Source organism: Athene noctua, chromosome 1 (genome assembly GCF_965140245.1).
Source record: "Athene noctua chromosome 1, bAthNoc1.hap1.1, whole genome shotgun sequence".
NCBI classification, from domain to species: Eukaryota; Metazoa; Chordata; class Aves; order Strigiformes; family Strigidae; genus Athene; species Athene noctua.
Genome location: NC_134037.1, coordinates 254,467,626 through 254,492,681, shown reverse-complemented (window position 1 = coordinate 254,492,681; position 25,056 = coordinate 254,467,626). Strand labels below are relative to the sequence as shown.

The window sequence follows — 25,056 nt, the reverse complement described above, 5'->3', positions numbered from 1 at the left end:
ATACTCATTAGCATTTATACACTGTAACATTCTCTAAATGTATGTGTAAATAGCTTTCCTAAGTGACAAGTAAGGGTGCCTAAAGGGTGCAACACGGTGTTACTGCTGTTTTCTGGTTGTGTGTGTTTTGCATTGAAAGAAATGCTTCTGCATTGGTTAAGAAAACCAGTAAGAGGGAGCTACAGAATAGAAGGAGGACACAGTGAAGGCACCTTTCCAGACCTGAGACAGGTTTGCCATAAAAGGAAATGAAAGCTGTATTCCAGGGAATGTTTTACTGGGGTTAAACAGGGGATAGTGAAATATGGGATCAAATCTGGGGTACTGCTGCCAGGCAGAGTGTGGGTATGGACACTACAGTCCCTTGGAGCCTCAGGAAAGCACTATGAGGAGCAGGATCTCCCCCTCCCAAGACAAAGGCGCAGATTTGGACACCCTTCTGGTTCTCCTTAGGAAGGGGGAAGCAGAAGCAGACACACTCAGAAAGCATCTGCGTTGGCCCAGATGCTATCTGTTAGTGCCTTTTGTTCCACGATATGAATTTCTGGACAGAGAACTTTCAAATAATGTGGTTTAAATTTAGAAAGTGACCGTTCAGTTATCAGTGCAGTTGAAAATTACAATGAAATGGAGCCCAGTACCTCCAAAATACTGGTCAAAAGATGATTATCTGTGTAATGTGTGTTTTCTGGAGTTCATGTGCAATTATCAAACACTATTTTTAGACTGGGTTTCAGGAGAGTTGTGTTTAGTTCTTGGCTCTGCCACAGCCTTCCTGCATGACCTTGGGCAAATCGGTTTCTTTCTCAGTACCATCTGCAGCATAATACATTTTCCTCCCACTCTAAATTTGTCTCGTCGATGTGGATTATGAGCTTTTCGGAATAGGACATCTCCTCGCTGTGTTTATTTAGTGAGTGACACAATGAGGCTCTGATCTTCTCTTGTGACATAGATAGTTTTTTAATGCAATTGATAATAACCTGCTAGAAAAGGTGACTTGCACAGGATCACCGTCTATGACCAATACAACCGGGCGGTGGGTATAGAATCATTAAATCTACTGTAGGTTTTAGGTCAAGCTGGTATCTATTACACACTTCCATTGCAGAACTTTTAATTTCAGATGGTAAATTTTACAAGCAGTTTTTGTATTTATTTTCCTTCTCATTTTTCACAGCGCAGACCATGCCCTCCTCCTTTGTGATTATTACCCTGGTCCCTGTGATTAGCGTGCAGTTGCTGGTTGGTTTCTTTGCTCACTTGTTTTTTCACCTTCACACTAAATTACAGCAGCAGATTGACTGAGGCATGTGAGTGTTTTATGGAACTGGTGAAGGGCACTACGCTGCCGGTTCTCATGGGGAACTTCTTACCTGTACTCGGTTTAGTAGTTGTGACCTGCAGCCAAGTGAGAGGCATGGACAAAGAGAGAGCAGCAGACTAGAAAACAAAAATTAGTAGCACGTCAAAGATCTTGCAGAAGAGGGAATAGCTGAAGGTAGTCACTGTTTAACAAAAAAAAAAAAAAAAAAAAAAAGAAATAGAAAAGGATGTGAAAGTGAAGTGATCTCCCTCTTTCTCTCCTGGATGAGACGCTTGGCCAGGCAGGGGCCTGGACTGCACTGCTGCGGGAGGAACCGAAGGGGTGATCAAACAGGTGGCTCATCACAACACCCCAATAAGATCGGCAGAAGGGGAACTCGGACCGCAGTTCAAAGGCGCAGGAGGCACTAAATACATTTCCTGGCGAGCAAAGCCAAAGGGAGCAGCTCTGCGGAGAGGTGTAGCTTTCGCAGCGGGGTCTCACAGACCTGCGGCTCCGCGGCGTAGCTGCGCTTACAGGCAAGCTGCAAGGGCGCCGGTAGCCGGGAGCTGCCGAGCGCTCGGAAGGCGCTCACCGGGGTCACCCCGCGGGGCAGGGGGTACCGGCCCCTCCCGCCGTCTCCTCCGAGAGCGGCTCCCGCGGCCCCGCGCCAGGGCGGGCAGGGACGGGCCATGCAGCCGGTGAGCGCGGAGCCGGCGCGGCCCGCCCGGCCAGCGCCTTCCTCCGGCGGCGCGACGGCAGGCGAGGAGCGGTGACCCCCGAGGGGAGCGGGGGGCAGCGGGCGAGCCGGCGCCTTTCCCGCAGCGGGTGACCTTGGGCAAGTCCCCTGGCGGAGAAACTTTCCGGGAGCGGCTCCGTGACCGCCCCCCGGGCCGGGGCCGGGGCCGGGGCCGGGGCGGTGGGAGCCCCGCGGCGGGCGGGGCCGGGGCGGGCGGCGGCGGCGGCGCGGTCCCTCCCCGCGGGCCGGGGGGCGGCGCGGGCCGCGCTCCCGACAGGCTGCGCAGCGCCGGGCTGCGCTGGGCTCGGTGCGGCGGCCGGGCGGCGTCGCCCCCTCTCCCTCCGTCCCTCGCTCCGTCCCTCGCTCCCGCCGCGGCCCCCAGCAGCGTCCGGGGCCGCATGGAGACCCGGCGCGGGAGGCCGCGGGGCAGCCCCCGGAGCTGAGCCGGCCGGTGCGTACCCGCCTGGGGCTCGGGCGCGGGGCGCGGAGGGGCTGCGGAGAAACTTTCCGCTGGGCGAACGCGGCGGTGCGCGGGGCCGGCGGTCGCGACTTGGGGAAACTTCTGCCGCGGGGGCTCCGCCGGGGGAGCGGGGGGCCGAGCGCCGCGTCCCCCCCCCCGCTCCCTTCCCCGCCGGCGGCCGGTCGCTCTCACGCTTTGCCCCGCAAGGTGCAGCGGCGGGCGGCTGCCCCGGGCTCGCTCCCCGCTTCGCACCGGGCTTTAGCTCGCACGCAGGCAAGAGCTGCGTTTTCATTTTTTAAATTTTTTTTCCTCGCTGCTTTTTAAGTGTGGTTTGTTTTTTGTTGGGTGGTTTTTTTGTTTTTCTTTTTGTCGCAGGGAGCGGGCGAGGGGAAAGGGGGTGTGCGTGTCTGTCGCTGCTCTTCAGCTGCAGTTGCTCTCGGCTGAGCCTGGGGACTGGCTGCAGCTGCTTGGGCTGGGGAGAGAGGGATGTTACCGGAGGACCTGCCTGTTAGTATTTTATCTCTCTCTCTCTCTCTCTGTTTTTTTCCCAGATGTGTTTAGAAGGGCAGGCTCGCCTTGCCCTCCCCGTTTGGAGGCACCGGCGCCGGGGCGCTGGCTGGATCTGGGGGGAGCGCCCTGCGCCGGGCGGGGGGAGCAGCCGTGGCCCCCCCAGCCCTGCCGGGCTCTGTTGGGGTGGTTGCTCCGCGGGGCAGAGACAGGAGGGTCCCCGACCCTCAGCCCTCAGCATCCCCGGGACACCCGACGCTGGGACCGTGTGGGAGTGCCAGTGAGTGTGTGTCCGTGTCGGGGTGTGTGTGTGCAAGGGCTGGTGTGCGCCTGGAGGGAACCTGCTCCGGCTGGGCACGGGTTAAACGTGTCTCTTCCCTCCTCTAACTTCTGCTGTTAAAGGAAATAATCCAGCCTGTCCTGCTCACTTTTTGAACCCCGCGGGATTATTTGCAGGAGGAAAAGAGAACCGCGCTGCCCCGAGAAACGCGTTAGTGGGTGTCTTTTTCCGTGTGGGTTTGGGGTTTTGTGTGTGTGTGTGTGTTTGTTTGTGGTTTTTTAGTTATTGTTCGTCGTGGCTTCGTGCCCTTGCTTTGTTGTTGGGAGGGTAAAGGGATGCCGAGTGTCCTTAGTCCCAGATTCAATTAAAATAAATGCAAGTAAACGGGACATAAAGGGAAGTCAGCGCTGGCATCCCGACAGAGGCACTAAAGCATCAGGGTTGGTTAAATGGAAGAGACTCGAGGAAATACATGCTTTCCTTCTTACTCATTTGCTTTCCCATTGCAGCGCTGTCAGACAGCCTTAGAGAGGTGCATCGTTTGATCAGGGTTTCACGGATCCTTAACCAATCTCTGTCCAGCAGAAAGAAAGAAAAAAATCTCCACAGGCACAGGCATTTTAACTTCTCTCTCATTTAGCAAATGCTTTGCTTTATGAAATCTGGTTTGAGTTCTCAGCAAAGGAACTAAATATCAGGAGAAGGTGAGCTATGAGAAATGCAGAGCAGAAGTGCTGCACCATTTCCTAGTCAGTGCCTAGACTGTGTGCTTTCACTGAGGGCTTATTCCTGGTCTGAAGCAGTTGAGGGGAGGGTGTAAATGTTGGCTGGAAAAGCAGAACAACGCAAAATAGCCTGACTAGTTCTTGGCTGTCTTCCCCCCCCCCCCCCCCCCCCCCATCCATTTTTCTCACATACAGAGAGGTTTTATCCTTTAGTTGAACAAAAAGTTAGTTTTGTTGTTTGGAGAGGACTTGGTGGTAGATGCAAGAGGAGAAGGATCGATCCCTCCAGAGCCAGCTTGCCTTTGAAGAGTGCTGCTGAGACAGAGCTTACAGGTGTTATCGTAGTGTTCAAAAAACACTGGAGTCTCGTTGAGAAAGCCAGGTAGGAGCCAGTGTACTGCAGGGCTGGGAACTATGGATATCCCTCTGCTTGATCCTTTGGTGGTGCTAGTGTTGTAGAAAATCAGCAGGTTGGCTGTACTTGCCTTGAAGCAGCAAATCACACTGTCTTTTTCTTTACTTTTGCTCCTTTTTTTTAAAGCTTAATTCTTGACATAGCATCTGTTGGCACCTTAATGACTGTGCCCCGTACCTGTGTGCTGATGGTAGGCGGGATGCTTCCTCAGTTGTGTGTTAGGTTACTGTGTTGTTACCCTGCGTGTGCAGGACAGCGATGGGGCACAACTCCCCCGCTTTCCCTAAGTGCTGGCTTGCTTTGTTCTGACATGAGGGCCTTCTATTCCACCAGGTTATGTTTCTACCATCAAGTTGCGCTGTTGTGACCTGATGTACTCTGGTGGAGGGATTCTGTCAAATACACTGAAATGAGCAATTAGGAGAGAGTTAGGGTGTTTAGCCATTGCTCGTTAGGAGCAGTTTGTAGCTGCTGTTCCACTACAGATGTATTTCTGTGCTGAGTTCTCAAATGTCTTCTGACACATGCCAACTGCACTCATACCACTTGTATTTACAGTCAGGTTTTTCTGAAGGACAGAAAGTTGGTTAGGATAAGGTTTGTTTTAGCATGGTGTGCCAATGTGAAACATCATACTTCTGGATGCAGGTTTGAATCCATTACAGTTTGGTAGTGTCTTAAATTTCTTAACTGATGAATATTTGGTTGCTTATGTGAAGGGTTTCATGACTTCTGCCTGCAGTTCATAACACAAAAGCTGCTGGCACTGTTAAGACCCTTACTGTGCTGGCTGGAAGTCCCAAGGCAGAATGGGCAGGGAGTCAGAATCGCTGTGACAGAGGTGAAATCCTGGCTATGCTGACTTCAGTGGGAGCTTTGCCATAGATGACAACGGGCCAAAGCTTCAATCCAGAAGTAGTCCTCCCTTCTTGTTGGTAATCCTGGTGTATGCTCTAGGGAAGCTTTTGCTTTTCTGCTGCCACCCAGACTGTGTCTGTTAGTGCAGAGAAGATGTAAGTCTCTTAAGATGTCATGCTGTGCCTTTCACAAGCACAGCATTCCTGGGAAGGAAATCAGGGCAGATACAAGTGGAAATAAAACCCCAAACGTGGACAAAAGCTCACTGTCTCGTTGCTCATGTCCTGAGTCATTCCCAGGAACATGGATCAAGCACTCTGAACCGAGCAAGATTAGCTTCTTGAGACTTCAGTGGAGGGAGCTGTCAGTGCCTGCAGCCAGTGCATCCCCCGGTCCCTGCTTCTGCATTTGCAAATTATTGGTTTAGTGACAGACATTCAATATGTGAAGCAACAGTACATTCATTAATTCAACCCTACTTAGCCTGTGCACACTGAGTGAGTTTTCTGTTTGTATGTGGTCTAGTGAGCTGTTCTCAGAGACGCTTCATATATCCAGCATCCAGATACATTTTTATGTTAAATGACAGCAACGAATGGGAAGTATTTGATACTTTTTTTAGAACGTGGAAGGTGTGTAGTACAGAATATTGGAATTTGCATTTAGTCAGTGCTGGTTGAAAGCTGGTCCAGAACATGGCCATGTAATGTAATAATAGCACTGGTCTTTTCACCAGGAATGTGTTGCTTCATTTTGTTGTATTTAGTAGCGTAGAAGAGGATTTGTTGATATACAGCAAAAATGTTGACTGAGATTAAGGTATTTAGATCTGTCTGATACTTTTTTTTTTTACGGTCGAAACATTTTGGTGACTGTAATTCCAGTGCAGACAGTTTTCTTTTACAGTGCATTCTTTTACAGTGCATTCACCCCAGACTTTTAGGTATTTTGCTCATGTGTGATGACGAAAGGAATGAAAATACAAATTAATGTGGAACTGAGTAGCCTGTCTTCCATGTGCATCCTTGTGTCCTTAGTTTAAGAGACTTCAATAAAGAGAATATTTTAAATGGTTATAAATTATACCTTGTTAGTGTCTCTTAGCTTGTTTGCTATGAAAATTTATGCATCTAAACCAAAACAGTCCTAATTCTCATTTAATTTAAATAAGTGCATGGGCCTCATTTTGTCCTAGTGTAAAAAATTATAGATATTTTAACAGCATCGAATCAGACCCTGAAGTCATACTAGTGATGTTAAAATCTGAATGAGTATATCAACGGCAAGTAAGTTTTGGGCACTGTTAGTACTGTCAGGATGCAAAAGATGGCAGTGCTGTGAAGAGGGATCCGAGCAAACCCCTCTGGGCTGCCGTTCAAACCTCTGCTCTGGGATCTGCATGGACTTCCAGCTTCAGGCTTTGTTGGGGTATTTTTATAAATGCAATTCAAAGAGTTGACAAGAACCATTGATATATCCTTTGCTCTGTGTGTTGTCTAAACCCTCAGTATCGTATTCTCTTTAGTGCTTGGCCTTGAGGGCTCTACTGGGAGCTGGAGCCACAACTTGCGGGGTCCTGGGCTAGAATACGCACCATGTGATGGTTTGAGAGACCCGCTGTTCTTAGCTTGTACTTTGCTTCACTTCATATGTAAACTGCAAACTAGGGAGTCATTTTGGGTGAAATTGGTGTTCCATGGGATTAGTAGCAAGGCTACAACTGATCTCAAAACTTCCTGATTTTACTTTTTTTTTTCTTCTTTTGAAAGAATCAAGAGCAGAGCTCGATGTGAGGCATGTAGGGTTTTGTGTTGGAAAATTCTCCATTGTCTTATTGAGCTGTTGTTGATTTTGCTGCTGTTCGTGGTGCATGAGCCTGGCTACTATAATAATTATACCTAAACGTGTCTGTGCCTGTACTGCCCATCATCCGCAGTAAATCAAAGCATGGACCCCGCAGGCACTTAGAGCCAGTTAACACAAATGAAAAACACTAGTGGCTTTGCCTGGGAGAAAACAGTATTTTACTTTTTTTCTCCTGGATGATGACACTACTAACTGTGGATGGCTTACAGTGCGTGAGTGTAACTTCCTTTGACATCAGTGAGTGTTGCTTTGGTCATTACACACATGCCAATGCAGCACAGCCTCTGCCACAGGGATTTGGTGGTGCTGGTTCTCTGCTCCTGCAGAGTCCATGGCTCTGTCCCTTGGCTGCAGAGCTGGTCAGAGAGACGCGGCAACACGTGGGGTGTCTTCTCTGGGCTGAAATCCTCCTTCCTTTGCTACTGAGTGGATTTTTCTCTGCTTTAAAAGGCGTCTGTGATTTTTTTTTTTTTTTTAATTATTTTTTATTTTAAATGGGTTTAGCCTCCCATCCTGAGATGGGCTGGCCTTTCTAGGCAGGTGGCCATCAACAGTCTGAGTAAGGTCACTTCTGTCTTCAGTGGAGCTGGTGCTGGTGTTTAATGCTGACTGTAACGAGAGTTGGGTTTGGACCACTCAGGGTATTTAAAATCCTGCCCTACAGCATTTCCAGATTCTTAGCTTGGTCGGTAGAGCATCTGGGGAGGGAAAATAGTTTCGCTGACTTCCTGTAGTGCTGGTGAGAAATGGTCTGTCACCAGCACTGGAAATGCACAGCACAACTTGTCTCTGCTTGCACCGTGCAAACCGGCTGTAAATAACATTTCTTCTGTGTCTTCGGAGACTTCAAAGATTATTCCAGCTGTTGAAGGAAGCCTAGTGAGAGAAGGTAGCTGCAAGTTTAATTGTAGCTTCAGGACTTGAGCTAAATCAAAATCCAAACAATCTGATAAAAATTACAGCCACTTGAATGTTGTTAAAGGTTAAAAGTGAGCCCTCTTCAGAACAACTGTTAATGTTTTACATCTTAAAATAAAGGAGCTTATTAATATTCCTAAATAACATTGAACATACATTATATTTTTGCCTTGAAACTATCTGAGCACTTTTCATGATAATGCAGATTAAATTTAGTGACAAGTGCAGATAATGACAGCAAAAATGTCAGTTTTGCTATCAGATGTGTTGCACTGGTATCTTTCTAATATTAAACGTGATTATGTCCCATATTGCTGAAACAAGTCATGGCACCCAAAGTCTCAAGAGGATGTGGTTCATTTTTTTTTTTTTTTTGAAAGCTGGTGTTTGAAATTCTTTCATGTGCATCCTCTAAATGGCGATTAAATAACTGCAGCTCATGCTTTGTCCCATGAGATAAGTTGCTGCTTGCATGGCTGCATCTTTTTGGTGTGATTGCATGCAAGGTGGAGTTGCCACCTTGTGTTGGGGCAACCTAGCTATATGGATTTCCTCTGCAGTGCAGTCCATACGGTGGATACGCTGGCAGTCCATAAACCCAGAGCTGAGGTTTTACGTGAACATTTTTTTCCAGAGGCTTGCTATGATATTTTTTTAGTCAAAATTCAGACACTGTTGTTCACCGCTAGGCTCCTTCAAGGGAGCCTAATTGCTGGTTTCCTTTGGAAAACACCAGCCTTTTTCTTGGTTCCTGTACTTTGGAAAAAATGTCATTTTCTGTTACTGCTTTGCCCTTGATAATGGGTGTCCATATTATTGTAGTGGTCCAGACCTAGAAAAAGCATGTGCTACCCAGAAGGAAATGTTTCTCTGGCAAAGAAGCTAGAGGATTGGGTGGAACAGCAGTAATAATAATAATTACTATTTTTATTTTGAGCTGGAGGTTTTCATTCATGGCCAGGATGCAAACAGAGTGAAAAGGCACCTGCTACTTCCCAGTAGTCAAAAGGCTTCAATATTATCAGGTACTGAAGAGCTGGAAAGTGACATGAGGAATGACACACAGATGAGGGACAGCGTGCTGGTAAAGCATCCTAGCACATCTGCTGCTTGCCCAGAGCAGGGAGGTTGGTTAATGCTGGAGCTCTTTTGAGTTTTCATGGAGCAGACTGGTTTTAAAGTCTTCCTATTGACCTTCCACGTGTGGACACAGCTTTCTCCAAATGATGTGTGAGCTTTGGATCACCTCTGATGCGTTGGATGGGGCTTTGCCGGCTGGCCTTGCTGCCCTGCAGAAGGCTGCTGGCCCGCTTCCCTCCGCTTCACACGGCAGCATCTGGTTGGGAGGTTCTTTACCCAGCATGGTTTGTGCAGGGAATATTTAAAGATGCCCACAAGGCTCCTTTGGTGTGGTTTATTGCATTAGTAAAAAGCATTGTGATACAGATCATTAGGACTATAAGCAAATACTCTGTGTGCTTTTGCAGCCATATCGTGAGGTCAGGAATAAATGGCAAGGCACGTACACTGCTGATGGGGCTTTGAGAATTGACTCTCGCCAATATGTGATGCGTCTGTTTGGCAGTGGTCTGTCTGGGCAAACTTATATTGTGAGGTTTAGCTGGATTCATGCTGGGGTCCTGGTTCTCTGCATGCTTGGGTGCTGCTTTGGACCAAACCAGCAGGTATAATAACAGAGACAGAGAGGAGATGGAGCCTGTGGTGATTCCCTGTGGGTTAGTATGGTACACGGGAAAAGACCTGCATAGTATGTTAAAGCAGCAGGATGCGGGGTTTTCTTTCTCTCTGTTTCCTCAGATGTTTCTGTAAATTGCATCCTGGAACATCCCTCCCAGAGCTGTTTCCCTCTGTTTGGAGTTGTTTAGTTACAGCTCAGATGATTGTTGAACATTAGTAAATATCAGTTGATTCACTGGTGACTTTTTCAGGTGTAGGGTGTAAGTGTGGGAAGACTAAGGAGAAGGTGAAAGGGAGGAGAGAGGATTTCATGATTAAGGAGTAGGGGGTACTTCCATGTCTGGGCATGGGTTAATGAACATTGAGGAGTGAAGGATGGAAAAGAAACAGTGGGAGGGTGCTGGCTTCTGGTGGTGGTGACTGAGTAAAGGAACGTGGAAGTTTTGAGGTCCTGGACTATGCTAGGTACCTGGCAGGGGAATAGGGACAGGGAGAATGATGGATAGGGAGTTCTAGCTTTATTAGCCTTTACTTTAACTGGTTCTGGGATGTTTTTTTTAAGCTCTCTTAAATACCTGAGATTTTCAGCAGGGCTAAACCAACATACTTAATATATTTGTTTGGTGTTCTTAGAGTGACAATCCTACGATGTGCTTTCACACTTAATTTTTCATTAGCTAACTGTGTGTACAAGCAGAAAGTATGTCTGCACATAGATTCCGGGAGACAATGATGTATAGAGGATCTGGCTGAGACCGAACCAGATTTGACTCTTATCAAAGTATTGGTAACTTTGGGCATTTTTCATCCCTTATATTATTGATTTGTTGTTTCATCTGTAAAAATTACAATGATGATACTAATTAAAGGAATTTTACTACCTATTCCCAGAAGCTTTGAATAAGTCACCAATGATGATACGCAGCCAAAAGCTAAAGGAGCATGTTTATTGTGGAAAATCACATCACTTATTTCACTAACTCTTCTGAGAGATTTCCTTTTGGCTTCATAATTTCTCTGCTGTGCAAGTGCTTCTTAGCCCAAGCGTTTATAAAATGAATTTAGCATCCCATCACTCCTGCAGATGTAACAGCTCTATCCGAGTCTGCTTGTGGTGTACGGCCTGTGAGGGGCTGGTCTGCCCAGTGTACTGGCCTGGCTCACATCTGCATCAAGAGGGGCTAACCTGAAGCATCCTGCAGTGATCTCTTCTGCATATAATTTACCTTTTTCACTTTTGTTGCTTTTCATCTACTGTGTGCTCTTCCCCCAGTGCTCACCCACAGTGAGACGTCCCCAGTCCATGTGCCAGCGTGGAAGAGAACTAAACCTTTTACATCAAAAGTAATTTGTCTCCCAATTGTGCATTGCTGTAGTCCTAGGAGCACCGTTACTCGGTTGAGTAGTCTTGTTGGATATGTTAACCCTGCATCTGAAGGTGGTTCAGCTATTGCCATAAGGACCCGAATTGCTCTCTAGCAGCCAGAGGTCAGTCCTCCACTGAGTCAGAAGCTTGTGAACCCAAGTACACGTGGTGGCCACTGGTGCTCCCAGGCAGTTGGGGAGTTGCCCAGCAGCCATGTGCAGAAGGCAGGCCACAGAGCTTGCTGTTCTCATGGCCGTTCTTGCAGATGCCCTTCAGGGTTTATATGGAGATACACACTGGCTTCAATAGGAATCATTAAGCAGGAATTATGTAGGTCATTATCCTGTGTGGAGTGGGAGTTCTTGTGCAGCGCATGTGTACGCTGAGGATTGGGACTGGTACTGTGGTACATCCTTACAGAGTTTAAGTAATGTTGCTCTTAGGTATTTTAAAGTTATTCATAATAGGATTGGCCATCTTCAGGGTGCACTTTATACGTGGACTATCTTTACTGTACTGATGGCATAACTATATTTGTTGCTGAAGGTTAGCAGAAGTCCTTGTTTGTACTGTCCTCTCGATTAGGTAGTTCTCGGTGTTTGTGGAGTCATTTTCAATCCATTGCAGTGAAGCTGAGATTAGAATGTGATTCTTTGGATTTCAGACAAAAAGAATAGTGACTTCTCATGAATGTTTGTTTCCATGCCAGTAGAGGCTGGATGACTTAATTGCTGCATATATCAACACGTTGATCAAGTTTCACAGCAAAGTATCCAGGGGTAACTATAACAAATATTTAAAAATGTAAGACTGGGTTGTAATTTAAGGCATTGCTTGGTTATACAGTTCTGAGTGTAATGGGACTGACAGCTCAGGGCTGGATTTTAGGGTAGTTTTATCTGCAGTAATATTCAGCTGTAGGTGCATCAAAACATTCTTCTAAAGCCAGAGCTGCCTGTGGCATGGCATTTGATCAAATATGCCTTAATAAAATCAGTGCGAGGTTCCACATCCAAAGGAGAAATCAAGTCTTTGAGTATCTCCCTTTCAGATACCTGTTAGGAAGTCATAGCGCTGAGATTGTGTGAAAATGACAAAGTTGGATTAACTGTGGACACGTTTCCTGAGGGAGTTGTGGCTGGTTGGTTTGCTCTTTCCTTCTTTCCTTCTCTTTGAGTGATGCAATGACCATAAGGCTGAAGCTCATCTCCTGGGTAGAGATAGGAGCAGAGCCCTTTGCAGTGATCACTGAGTAGCTGCTATTTACAGAACAGGATTTTAAAGCCAACCATCATGCGGAGTTGCATGCCGTGCTTTGCAAATGGAGGTACTTCAACTGTTTATTCCAGCAGGTCGACCCCAAGTGCAGCTGAGAGGCATCAGGAGGTTGTGGAGATCTACATGCAGCGATGCTGTAGACTGTACTCATCTCTTCTTTCCCCTTGCCAGTTAGAGCCTTTCGTTTGAAGTAATGTTATTTTATCATAAGCCAAACAAAACCACAGAATTAAGCTGAAAACATACCAGACTGTGGGTTTTGAAACTATCAGTCAATCTGTTAATTTTAAAGAAAAACCTTTTCCTAGCTTGTTTTCCTGTACTGATTCTTTCTTATCTCTTAACATCTCTTCCATGGCCATTCATGAGTTGCCTCTGACCACTGGGACAACAACAGGAATAAATGTGGGTTTTACCACCTTTTCCAAAAACTGTACCTCTTTCCTCCCTGAGAGTTTGGATCCTGAGTAGAGCAGACTTCATCACTGGCTGCATTGTGAAACATATAAAGTTTTGGCATCTTCTGTAATATGCAAGCTTTCCAACCAGAGATATTCACTTAGTAGTTATGGAATGAAGAAATAAGTCTGGAGATCAACAGTTCCCCCAGGGAAACTGTTTTACCATCATTGTTAATGTGCTGGGGTTCTTCCCACCGAAACAAGAAACTGAAGGGAAAAGTGGAAATCCTGAAACTCTTACCAAGTTTGGGAATATTTCCCGAATTCATTTGGAGAGAGATGTAAGACCTGAAGGTGATGGGCAGAAACATTGTACAACTCCGTAAAATCTCTGGGGTTCAAGTTCTCAATGCAGGTGTTGACCTGGTGGGTTTGTCTCACCCTCAGCATTAAGACTGAAAGCTGTATCTCATAGGAAGTGATTAGTAACAAGTCTTCACGCTTCATATAAATAGCCAGACTTGTGCTCCACCTGCAGTGGTACTGCAGAGGTACTGCAGAGACATGGGATTGTGATTCGTTCTGCTGATAGCTTTCTCTAATGAGTTCCCAGAAAACATTTAATATATCTTGGTATTTAGTGTGTGGGTGTTTCAGAAGATGAACCTTCAGAAGGAGGGAGTTTATGGAGCAGTTTGATAGGAATGACTGATAATGAGTCAAAATGCTGCTGAATGGCCCTGAACTGCTGCTACCTGGTATGGTCCTGCTGGTCTTCACAGCCAGCCCCTTCTGGAGGCTTGGTTGCGCTTATGTACTGGGGATATAGCTGCAACCCTCAAACACGTTTCACAAATAAATACCAAAAGGCTTCATGAGGGAAGGACAGGATCCTTACTCCCATTTAGAAATGAAGGAATCAAGGCAGAGGCAGATGAATTGACTTGCTCCATGGCCACACAAGGGTTAGTGGCTGAGTGAGATACAGCACCCAGCTGTCCTCAGATTTTTGATGAGCAGCAGAGCATACTCAGTAGTTCTGCCCAAGAGGAAGACACTACATAGTAGTTGTGTGGTTTCCTTCGGGTGGAAGCTTTTTACTTAACACACAGAGCTGGTGGACCCAGGAGGAGACCAGTCCTGAGATGGGTTTGGTGGTATTGCAGGGCCATAAGCTCCTTTTGTGTTGGGTATAATTCTCTTCTCCCTTTTGCCGTAGGCTGTCTGATAAACCACTTCCTTCATTTAAACCAGTATCTAATGTACTCAGTTTTTCTCTAGGATCAGAAGAGCACAGAGATAGGTGTAAGATGTTTTTGATCTATATTCTGCTGCTGCCACCATTTTTTTTTCTGTTAATCCAGCTTGGCTGCAACCAAGAATCAACTGCATTTACTCTGAAAACCAAAGCTTTGTGATTTCAGCCTTTGGGGCTTTCCTGCTTCTTGCCATTTTATTTAATTCGCACTGTCTTGGACTGTCCTTGTGCAGAGTGTGTGTTTAGGTGTATAGCAGGGAGTACATAAGGGAAGAGCAAAGAAGGAGAAATCCCAGTTTATTGCCTTGCTGTGCCTCAGTCCCTCCAGGAGTGCAAGCCCTGGCTACATCCTTGACTGTTCATTGCATAAGCTTGGCCCAGCTCTGCAGTGGTATCGAAGTCAGTCATGTCAGTTAGGATGCTGTGCATGTTGATTTAACTCAAGATTTCCCTCCTGCTCTTCCTTTTCCTGTAGGAGACACCTAATAACAGCATAAAAGTAACTACATATTTTTCTAGAGAAAAGAGATCCAGATTTTAAAGTAGTCAGAAGTCACCCATGACCCTACATAGAGGTGCAGTTTATCTGAGTCCACGCTCTGAACTGGCACCTCCCCATGAAGAAGACAGGTCTCCTGGGCTCCTTATCAGCAGAACTGGAGATAAAGGAATTCCACATATGGTCACCCTAGCTTAATAGCAGAGGCTTCCTCTGTGGTTAATGATAAGCATTTCTGGGTGAGATTCCTTCCTTCCTTCCTAGGCATCTGACAAGGCACTCGGGCAGGATGATTCATGCTGTGCTTGTTGTTTGCAGCAGCAATGGAGTTGACCAACTTAGATTAGATACATAACTTTTAGCTGACGGAAATAATATGAGAAAGATTCCCCACTTATAGTTTTGGGTTGGTTTAGTGACCTCCAGGAGTGCCACCACACCAGTGTCTGTTAGAAAAGGATATTGATGAAAGAAAAGAGTAAAGAAAGGTCTTTATAGATTAAAAAAAATAAGAGAGACAGTGTCACTACTACATTTCTTTTAATTCGAAGACCCAGGATGGTTAGCAGCGGCTAATGTACTTTGCTGGAGATGTCTGCTATTGAGAGTATGTGGGCGTTGTGTTTTGTGAAGGTAGTTTTTGGATTAAAGTTCTTGACAAAGGTAAGCACACAACTTACAGAGACTCTGTACTTGGGAAGCAGCAATTAGAAAGGAGAAAATAGCAGAAATTAAAAGAGAAAGAAAATTCTATTAATGCCTGTCTTTGTGGTAGTAAGTAGGTCAGTGAGCTGAGAAAGACCCTAGACAGACTTGCAGTTCTCACACAGTGAAGTTGGAAGAAAGATGCTGAAGCAGAGGCGGTGATTTAAGCAGGGCTTGGTGGTGTAAAGCAAAGAGTACTGGATACACAGTCAAAATTGCAGAAAGTGTCTTATATTCTGATTTTGGAAATAAAGCTGGTCTCAGCCCTGCACTCCCATGCAGAGATAGCCAAACCTGTTGTCTTTGGGTTTTATGGATGGAGGGGCTAAAGCAGATTAATTGAGGCTGTACAAGATTATTCTGCTGAGCATGTGATTGCTGACCTTGGTGTGAGGCACTGATTCTGTGTGTGTCCCGTGCAAGACAAACTGTGCTACTACGTGGGGGGTGGAGGGACTGCAGGACCTCCATGCAGAGGGCTGTGGTCACAGGGTGTGCGCAGGGACCAGAGTGCCCTGTTGCGGGACCCTGTTTGCGTGATAAGCAAGTGATGACACCGATTCCCTTTCCCTGATGAACACAAGGGTAAGACTCCAATTATTTTGCACATAATGAGGAGGTCACTGAAAGAGGCACTGGAGTTTGGCAGGATAAAATGGGAGCGTTCTTGTGCTTCCATTTTGCACTAGGAAACCTCATTGTTTAGTTATGTGGTTATGAATGAAGTTCTGGCTGTCGTGGTTTTAAGTGCTTGAAAGGAGTCAGCAATTGTCATGGTATATCTAGGGATCACATAAGGTGGTGTAGGAAAGGGGTTGCTGGGGGGAGTGTGACTGTATAGCTTAGCTCTTTTTTGGAAACAACCTAGGGCTAACTGAAGAGTATAATTCATGGGTCAGAATATAAAAAAGCATCAAATCTATTAGTATTAACCATCCTTTTTTATTTTTTGGGGAAGAAAAATTTCAAACCTGTCTTTATGCAGACTAATGCTTACTAAATGAGGACTAAAACAGTGATATTTCAGTCTAGGAGACTTGAAACAACTGGAAGAACTGAAGTGTTATTGCACAGGGCTGGGATGCTCTTGAAATGACAGCAGTGAGTGGGATATGTGTTGGTACTGGTCAGCCAGGAGTGCTCTGGGGCTGACTGGTGGTTACCAAGCTGCAAGAGGAGACTTGTCAGCACCTTGGGGAGTCCAGTCTGCCATTTCAGTGGAAACCATGATGAGAAGTCCTGAGTGATCCATTGTTCTGAAAAGGCTTTGGAATCTCTAAATTTTTACTTATTTTTGTTTGGTTGCTCTGGTTTTGACAGAATAGGATTTTCACTGAAATGGGCTTGTTAGGAATGTTTTAAAAGTTAAGAATGTACTTCTTGCATTTTCCAACTCTTCCAGTATTTTTTTCCATTCTTTAGGGGACAAGGTTGAAGAGAAATAACAAGAGATGATTGTTGCACATTGAAACCTGTAGTTATTATCCAAAGAGTTTAAAAAGCATTCATAAACTTGAATGGGACACTTTAATAAAAAAAATAAGCGTGAGCATGCACAGAATTAAGAATCATCCTCACCTAATTTTTCTCTTTTTATATCTGTATAAATTTACTTAACGCATAGAGAGACAGTGAGCTGTGTACCTGTTTAGTTTTCACATTAATGAAGCTCTAGGTTGAAAGAAGATGAAGTTATAAAAATGAAGTGCTTCATGGCATTGATTTCTCTAGACGCTAACAAGGCAGAATTTGAGTGGAGATGACAACAAAGTAATGTCTCCAGGGGCTCAAATGCCAAATTAGAGAAAATGTAAATTAACTGAGTCATCCTGTTACTTTGCAGGCTAAGGAAGTTACACAAACAATTTCTAGAGTCTTCCAGAGGTATGTAAAACTAGTGATGCAGTACTAAAGGAATATGACATCTTAAAATAATTTCTTGGTGTATTACAGGATTATGTTTTGGAGTGGGTAGTTTCCGAGAAGAAATCATTCTTTATTTATTGCACAGTTGTATGTTGGAGTCAGTTACAGGAGTAATAAAAGTCAACCCACCAAATGGCTGGGACTAAAAGACAAATCCAGTCGTTTTCAAGTTATCAAATGAATCCATAGAAGTGGTAGGATAAATTAATGCAAGTTACACGTTAAAGAAATTATTAGAGGCATGGATCTAGCTCTGTTGCCTCTGGAGGGGTAGGACAGTTTCTCTGTCGTAGGTTCATGTTTCTGCAGCCCATCCTGTGGGAGACTTTAGCACTACCTTGTTGCACAACTGTCTCAAAATAAACTTGAGATTTTGCAGTGTCATATTTGTGTGCCTTGGTGGCTTTGTTAGTTGTTGCAGTGAATTTACAATAAAAAAGATAAAAAAGATGTGCCTTTTTCTTCCCCCCCTGCTTCATCAGTACTTTGTGTTCAGCCAGGGGTAGTAGCATCCATCTGGAAACATGCCTCACCTCACGTGGCATTAGTTTCCCTAGGCTGGGTACTACTGCATCAGGTTGGGGTTTTTTTTCATGTTTAAGTATGTTTGTGCAAAAACATTGGCTTTAGGTGGTAGCGTGCAAATACAAGTGAAAAACAGGCTTGATAAAACCTGTAGTATGAGATGAAGCTGTCTGAGAGAAATTTTAGCTTTACTGTGAAATCTCCGCCTAAAACTGGAAGAGGATAATACTTGCCATGTTCATGAAAATGAAGCAAGCAGAACTGAAGTCTGTGATATCTTAGTTTTATAGAACAGATCCAGTACAGTATTTCACTTCATGAGCAGCCATCATCAGCTCAATGGATAAAGACTATACTATATGCTTTGTTGTGGAACTTATTTTGATGTAGTATGAGTATTTCTAATGCAAGTCTGGTTGCAAGTCCAGGTTGCAGTTAAATTGATTGTTGCCTGGTTTTGCCTTTCATAGCTTTAGCAAGTCAGTGATTAGAAAAAACTCCAAAATGTATTTTGGTTGTTTTTTCTTTCTTGCTTTTCGTACAGTAAGGGTATAACCCATATGTTGAGATTTCATTCAGTAATCTATGGAATTATTTTTTCAAGAGTTTTTTTTATTTTTTTTAAGAGATTGAAGGTTTCCTCTTTGCTTTCCCTATTTTATAAAGTCAAGAAAAACCATCACATGTCACATGTGCCTCTTAAAATTTTGAATTTTCTGATTTAGCATCTTCATTCTGATATATCTGGTCTAAGTTCAGAGGAGGTGGGGAGGTGACTTTTGAGACTCTTTTTTTTTTTTTTTTTTTTTTCCTGAGTTGCTCTCAGATTAATACAGTTCTCTTTATTACTTTCTGGAAATAGAAATACAGAGAGATAATACACCTATGCACAAGTAATATCCGTCTATAAGCAGGTGAGTAGAAAAAAAGTGTCCTGCAAAAATAGAATATATATTAGTTTACATTTCTTTCTGTATTTTGAGCTTTAAGAATTGATAGGGTGAGCTGTTGTTGCAAGCTTCTAGCTAATCTGATGGTTTTAAGGTCTCCTTTCCATTAGTCAGGCAGACTTGCTCCACATTCAAGTTGCTAATTCTTGACGCACAGGATATTTTCCTTCTCATTAAAATGTATTTATTTATTTTGCAGTGAGAATAGCTTGCTTAAGATACTTCTTTTGATCTTTGGTAATGTCACAGACTCAGTAAGACTGCTAGCATAAAGTGGTGTTTATCTCATTTCAGTCTTACATCCACTGTTAATTGGACCTGAATAATATAACCCCGTTGCAAAAACTGTTTTAGTTTGCTAGGTCTCAGTAAGATGTCCAATAAGATGCAGGTATTATTAGTGCTTGGAAATTGCTCCCTAACTGTAATTGGAAGGCTTCTTCATGTGTTTCTGTGATTTTTATTTGCATTTATTAGGTTTTAGGCCTTTTAAGAAGTAGGGGGGAGGTGGAAAGGTATAGCAAAAAGTGAAAAGTTTTTGTAAAACATAATTATTTTTTTTGAAGCTTGAATTCGTAATATCACTTATGTTTCTAGGGCAACAACTTAATGTAATGCAGATCAGCAGCTGAAATACTTTTCCGAGCAGCTGCAGAGTGAAGTTAGCAGGACCCACGGTCTGTTCTACAGCTGATACTGGGAGCTTTGTGACTGGTGGGGGTGACGGTTGTCCCCGCACTCCCCTTCGTGGCTGGCGTCCTTTTGGGGAGCAGCAAGCAGCGCTGAGTGATGCCAGAGTTATCCTCGAGAGACATTGTAATATAGGAGGCTACAAGTTCAGGGGAGTGAAAAATCAGATTTCCTGTAGTTCTGTCTCGGGAAAAGCTCTGAAAAGAGGGAGGAGGTGACAGAGTGAGCTTTCTCCAGCAACTTGGATTGTAGAGGAATGTGAAACTTCACAGTTTTCTCCCATCTTGCTCTTGAAAGTTAACACAAGAAATAGATAGGACTGGGAGACAGTTTTCTGACAGAAATCCCAGAACCTTCATTCCCAGAAGCTGAGATGGTGACAAGAAGCTGGGTACTCAGCAGGGAGTTACCCGAGAATTTTGTTGACTGAGTTAAATCCTCCAGCAAGCAGGTGTCGGGTAAATGTTTTGATTCTTTGCAGTGCATATTTGCATATTTGAAGCTTTCTGGTACTTCTGACTCATTTTAGTTTGCCCAAGTCTTAAAAAGAGCAAATCTTAATTTTTATGGAATCCCTGTTGTAGTGGTTTCAAGACCTGCACGCCCCGAGCTGGGCTCCTCAGTGCAAGGTCCCACTTGTTCTACCCATATCTCAGGAGGTGATGTACCTGCAGGTCCTGGCTGTTGGCATCTTGTGGATGGTTACAGATATGTCACACCTCAAACACTGTGAAGGCACTTTTAACCACTGCTATCTCCAACCCTGAATCATTTTTGTGCTGACACTCTGAGTCCCTCTTGCCCTTTCTAGCATGACTTGTATGCTCTTTCTCAGCCAGGGTGAATAGGTATGGGTGTGACAGGTCAGACTGGAGCAGCAAGCAGCTCTGGCCCCTCCAGAAGGTGCTATTAAGTGTTTTTAAGGTTTGATGCAAAGCTTTATCTGTAGTGATGTTTTGTTTATAAAGGTTATTTTTTGTCTTCATGTAGATATGCTGGGGAGAAGGAAGGGGGTTACAGGAGGAAGAAACATGCTGAGAGGGTAACACTTGATGCCTTGAAGCATTTTTATTTTCTTGATAAAAATATTTTTTTGTAAAATTTTCAGTTTTGTCACTTCTCATTTTCTGGGGTCAAGAAGGATGATAATATGCCCTCTGTAACCTTCTTCAGCGTATTTTTGTCTGGTACATTAATAGATTCCTTAGTACTTGAAGAGAAGCAAGTCTCAACTTACTAGTTGCTAATGAGAACGTGGAAGTGGTGTTGTTTTTTTTTTCCAAAACTGTAATTCAAGGTTATGCATGTGCAAAAATAGCTTTAGGCTACAACAAATATTTTCTTCGGCAGGTCTAGCTCATTTTATTGACATATTGTTTTGTAAACTGCGGGTGACTTGCATTGTTCTCAACCAAAATAACTTGCATCAATCAACATAAGAGGGTAATTAATTTACATATTCTCATTGTGCAAATGTTCCAGACTTTTTGTTACTGTACAGTGCTAGACTTGAGAGAAGAAAAGTGCAATAACACTTTGGTTTTGTAATTTACTTTTAAATTATTCCTCACTTCTGTTTGTGCTGGAGAAAGCATTGTGACCTTAAATTTGAACATGGTGTAACATTGAATGAAAATAAAGCAAGACTTAGAAGTGAAATTGTATTCTGTGACTGTGTTGCACATCAGTACAGCCTTAATGAGATGAGGAGAGGTCGGCTATTTCATGTAGTAGCAAAATTTAGTCCAAAACACTTGTCAAGAACAAATGCAAGAGAGTTAACTATTTCCTTTCAGTATGAGTATCTGAGGCCAGCATAGAAGACTATGGAAGATAGTCTGATGAATTTTGTCAGGAGTGTGCCTGCCACCTCTCCTCTTGACAAAGACAAGTGAATACACGTGTACTACATTGTCTTTGAATAGTCAAGTGCTGGTTCCTGTTTGCATAAGGCATCAAAAGGTCTCAGAATCACTGATCTCTAATCTATCGCTGAAGTATGGTTAAAACACAATTTTCTGAATGGTAAAATGTAGAGAGCAGTGTGGATATCACTGTGAATGGATTGACAGGAGGTGGCTTTTGGGGGAGTGTGAACTTGAAGGTGTAGTGTGATGCCTTTTTCTGTGCTCCTCTGCACCCTGAATATACTGTGTGTATGACTTACAGCTGCTTTTTCTTCTTTTTACTCCATAGGGTAATGGAGCAGTGAGGCAGGATGCTCAAAGCCTCCATGTAAAGGGGTGCCATACTGGCCTATTCAGGCAAATTGCTTTACTCATACCATCATTCAGAATAAAACCTCATATTTTTAAACCTGAGATGATATAATGCAAAAAAAGTCTTTCTTCATTTTACATTATGCATTCTCTGTTGCAGTGCTTGGTCTGTTGCCAACATATTATACATTGGCACTGTGACCTTAATTCCTCACTGTTAAGCACCACCTGGGGGGATATCACTGGAGGTGAGAAAGCTGCTCCAGGAGGCAGGGCATTGAATAAGATTTGCCTGACACCAACTAAGGATATCTTTGGGGAAAAAAAACAAACAAAGAAAACACTTCTGTTTCTTGCTGTTTTCGTTCTTTAAACAAGATTCCTGATATTTTGAGGAGCTGCCCATGAACAGATAGCATTCAAGCTGGTGGCATTGGCCTTTCCTTGTAACATTCACCATCAGAAAGCCACTAGCATCACCTGGGCCAATTTATTATTCTCCTGCAAGCAAGACTGCTGCTGAGATTAACCTACTGCTGCTGTAGAGAAAAGGGCTGGAATCGGATTTTCTGGCTTCAAGGTCTAGTCCTGGGATACGAGGTCAGGATGTAGCTGAGGTGCACAGTGGTACTGCTTGTGCTGACCAAGCCTAAGCAGCTTCTCTGCAACCAGTGCTGAGAAACAGCAGGGCTGGCCCAGCTCACTGGTAACATGCTTAAATTGCAGAGTATGTGCTGCCTCCTGCTTGCTTGTAGTCCTCAGTCTCACTCCTCCTGTGCCCACGCAGAAAACCCCTGCTTGCGTGTGGTGATGTTTTCAAGCTGGCTGTTCTGGTGTTGGCTCAGAGCCCATATTCTGCTTTCACTCAAGCTGGTAACCCTCCCACTTCCCAGCGAGGACTCGGGCAAAATCCAGCTGAGTACCAGTAAGCTCTCCAGAGCTTTCCTGCATTTTTCCTCAGATACTGAAAGAGTGGATGAATTTCCTAATTTGCTGGCAAAGAATTGGAGAAGTACTTGACACAGCAATGAAGAAGTTCTTGTGATTATTCACTCAGGGACATTAAAAGCAAAGGAAGCCAAAGAAGGTTATATAGACATATGGACAATGTGACTGTTGGCAACTTGGCAAGACTGAGTTAGTCCCAGGTGCTCTTATCTGTGCTAACTCTGCTGGTAAGTGCTGAGGTGACTGGAGAAATGCAGTGTGCTTTCAGCAACTTGCAAAGATTGAAATCTGTCTTTACTCTGTACCAGTCTGAATGCGCTCTGCTTTCCTTCCTTTCCATGAAATCAGAAGTGTCAGGATACTGCAATTAAGATGCCTTTTTTGACTCAGGCATGATTTCTCATCCCAGTTACTTTGAATCAAGTGGTGCAGGGGCTTGAATTTGGGCTGTCTGCATCCCAGGCCAGTGCATTTCTCTTTGCTTTGTGCTTAATTGATGTGATCTGCAAGCAAAAGAGAATTTGTGAGCTAATCTAGTGAAAGCCTGTCCTCAGTTTCAGTTTTTAATCTCTTCCTAGAAGATAAGTGATGGGTGCAGTAGATGGTGCCAAATACAGGGACCCAAATAGTACACCCACGCTGGCAGAGTGCATGTACTCCCAATCTTGGTCTTTGTAATGACTTTATGCAGTATGAAAATTCATGAGTGTTTTATTTTCCTTTGGGTTAAGGAATTATCTGATCAGCTGTCTGTCATTCTGAGAGTGTCTGGATGCAGTCTGTATTCCTTTTCCATCTCAACTCCTTTGAAAAGCTTCTCACTAGTGTCCATTGTCCTGGCAGCATCCATGGCCTCTTTCCCCGGAGAGCACGCAAATGACTGAGGCCCAAAGCCAACTGGTGCAACGCTCACTGAGCACTGCGATGCTTAAATAGGCATGAAGGCTGGAGCTGGATTGCCTGAACAGAGATATCTACTGCGATGTTAGGAGCTTTAGGGTAGCACATCACTGTTGGTACGGAAGGGCATGGATATCTCTTAGCTTCCAAGATGCATGTACAATGCCACCGTGCCCCCGTGCTTGGGCAGCTGAAACTCTTGTATGCTTCTGTTAATTAGCTGATACGCGAGGAGGAAAAGCAGTCTATATTTCTAATGCAGTGGGGTTCCTTCACAATTTTTCATTCTTTCCTGGAAAATCAGAAGTTTATTTGATACTGATCCATTATGCTAGTTCAATATATCCATTGCTAAGGAAGTTGGAAGATTTTTATTTTTTTTTTTAGGAGAAAGTGCAATAAAGACGAGTTGAAAGGTAGCAATGTATTAAAACAAATTCACTGCGATAAATCCCATTGGGATGTGCTTGTATCTAATTCTTCAGTAGCGTACCATTGCAGCAGGACAGGGGTTTGGCATTATGCAGGAGTTAGGTGTGCATTGACAGCTTCCACTATTTTAATTTGCTTTGCTGTCATGTCTTGCAAACTTATCTCTAGTCTCATGCTATCTGGTGCATTTAATAACTGGATATTGTTAAAATAAATCTTAGGAAAGGGAAGCTGGAAAAATAAATGAAAGGAGCTCAAACACTAAATGAGAGAAGAATCCAAGTATCCTTGGGGAGGGGGTGTTTGGTGGTTTGGGGTTTTTTTGTTATTTTTTTCCCCTTTTAAATTAAAAAACCATATATATATATCTCTGCCTTAATCTGGCACTGTGGTAGGCAGTTTGCATCTGGCCTTATGAGAACACATCTCTCAGAACAGGTAGAATGGGTAAACATATACAAATAGTGACTTGGTTTCTCTCATTGTCTTGGATACCCAACTTGAGAGAAGCTAAGCCTTTTTTTTTTTCTTTTTCCGAGCTGCACCAAATTCCTGCAGCTCACAGGATCTACCTGTTTTCACCCTTCCTGAATGGGAATGTGTGTTCTCCTAAATGCCATTTTACAAATATTTCCAAGCAAGCTTATGCTTTTTTTCCCGAGACCTAGCCTTTTTTTTTTTTTTTTTTTTCCCCACATTTGGTAAGTATCTTTACAGACAAAAGATACTGTAGCATTTTAAACCAGTTTTATTGGACAACTTGTGTGCATATCTGGGTCCTGACGTATACAGGCACGCCTTCAGAAACAGCTGAATCTACAACACGCTTTGGTGTGTCTCTCCATTTAGATCAAGGTGAGCAGTACACCCTGTGCTGAACGCCCCCCTCACCGCAACTTGGAGATGCGTTCAGAGGAGAGAGATGGGCACATCTGCCTCATGCCACATTCCCACCTGGGGATCTGTTCAGGGTTCCCTCTGCAGATGTGCTTCTAGGGTCTGAAATCCTGAACTGTAAGCTCTCAATCTAGCTGAAGTATGGTTCTTAAGCAGCTCCAAAATTTTTTGTCTTATCACCTGTTTTTATTCTTCTGGGGGATGCAGTTATCGATGGGGATTTAGTGTGTTGTGTAGGGCTTTGGAGGAGGAAAGCAGTAACTGTTGCTGTGGAGAAGGGGGAGAAGCAA

General features: G+C 44.2%; 1 protein-coding gene across 8 annotated transcripts in view; it reads left to right on the top strand.

Annotated features, from left to right (window-relative positions):
- The first annotated feature begins 2,375 nt into the window (after positions 1 to 2,375).
- The window catches only part of FAT3 (FAT atypical cadherin 3), a 423,806-nt gene continuing 401,125 nt past the window's right edge, over positions 2,376 to 25,056 (top strand). For all 8 annotated transcript variants that reach the window (XM_074917423.1, XM_074917414.1, XM_074917394.1 and 5 more), the window contains exons 1-2: positions 2,376 to 2,496; positions 3,057 to 3,292. The gene's annotated coding sequence lies outside the window, so the exon portion shown is untranslated. The remainder of the gene's footprint in view (positions 2,497 to 3,056; positions 3,293 to 25,056) is intronic.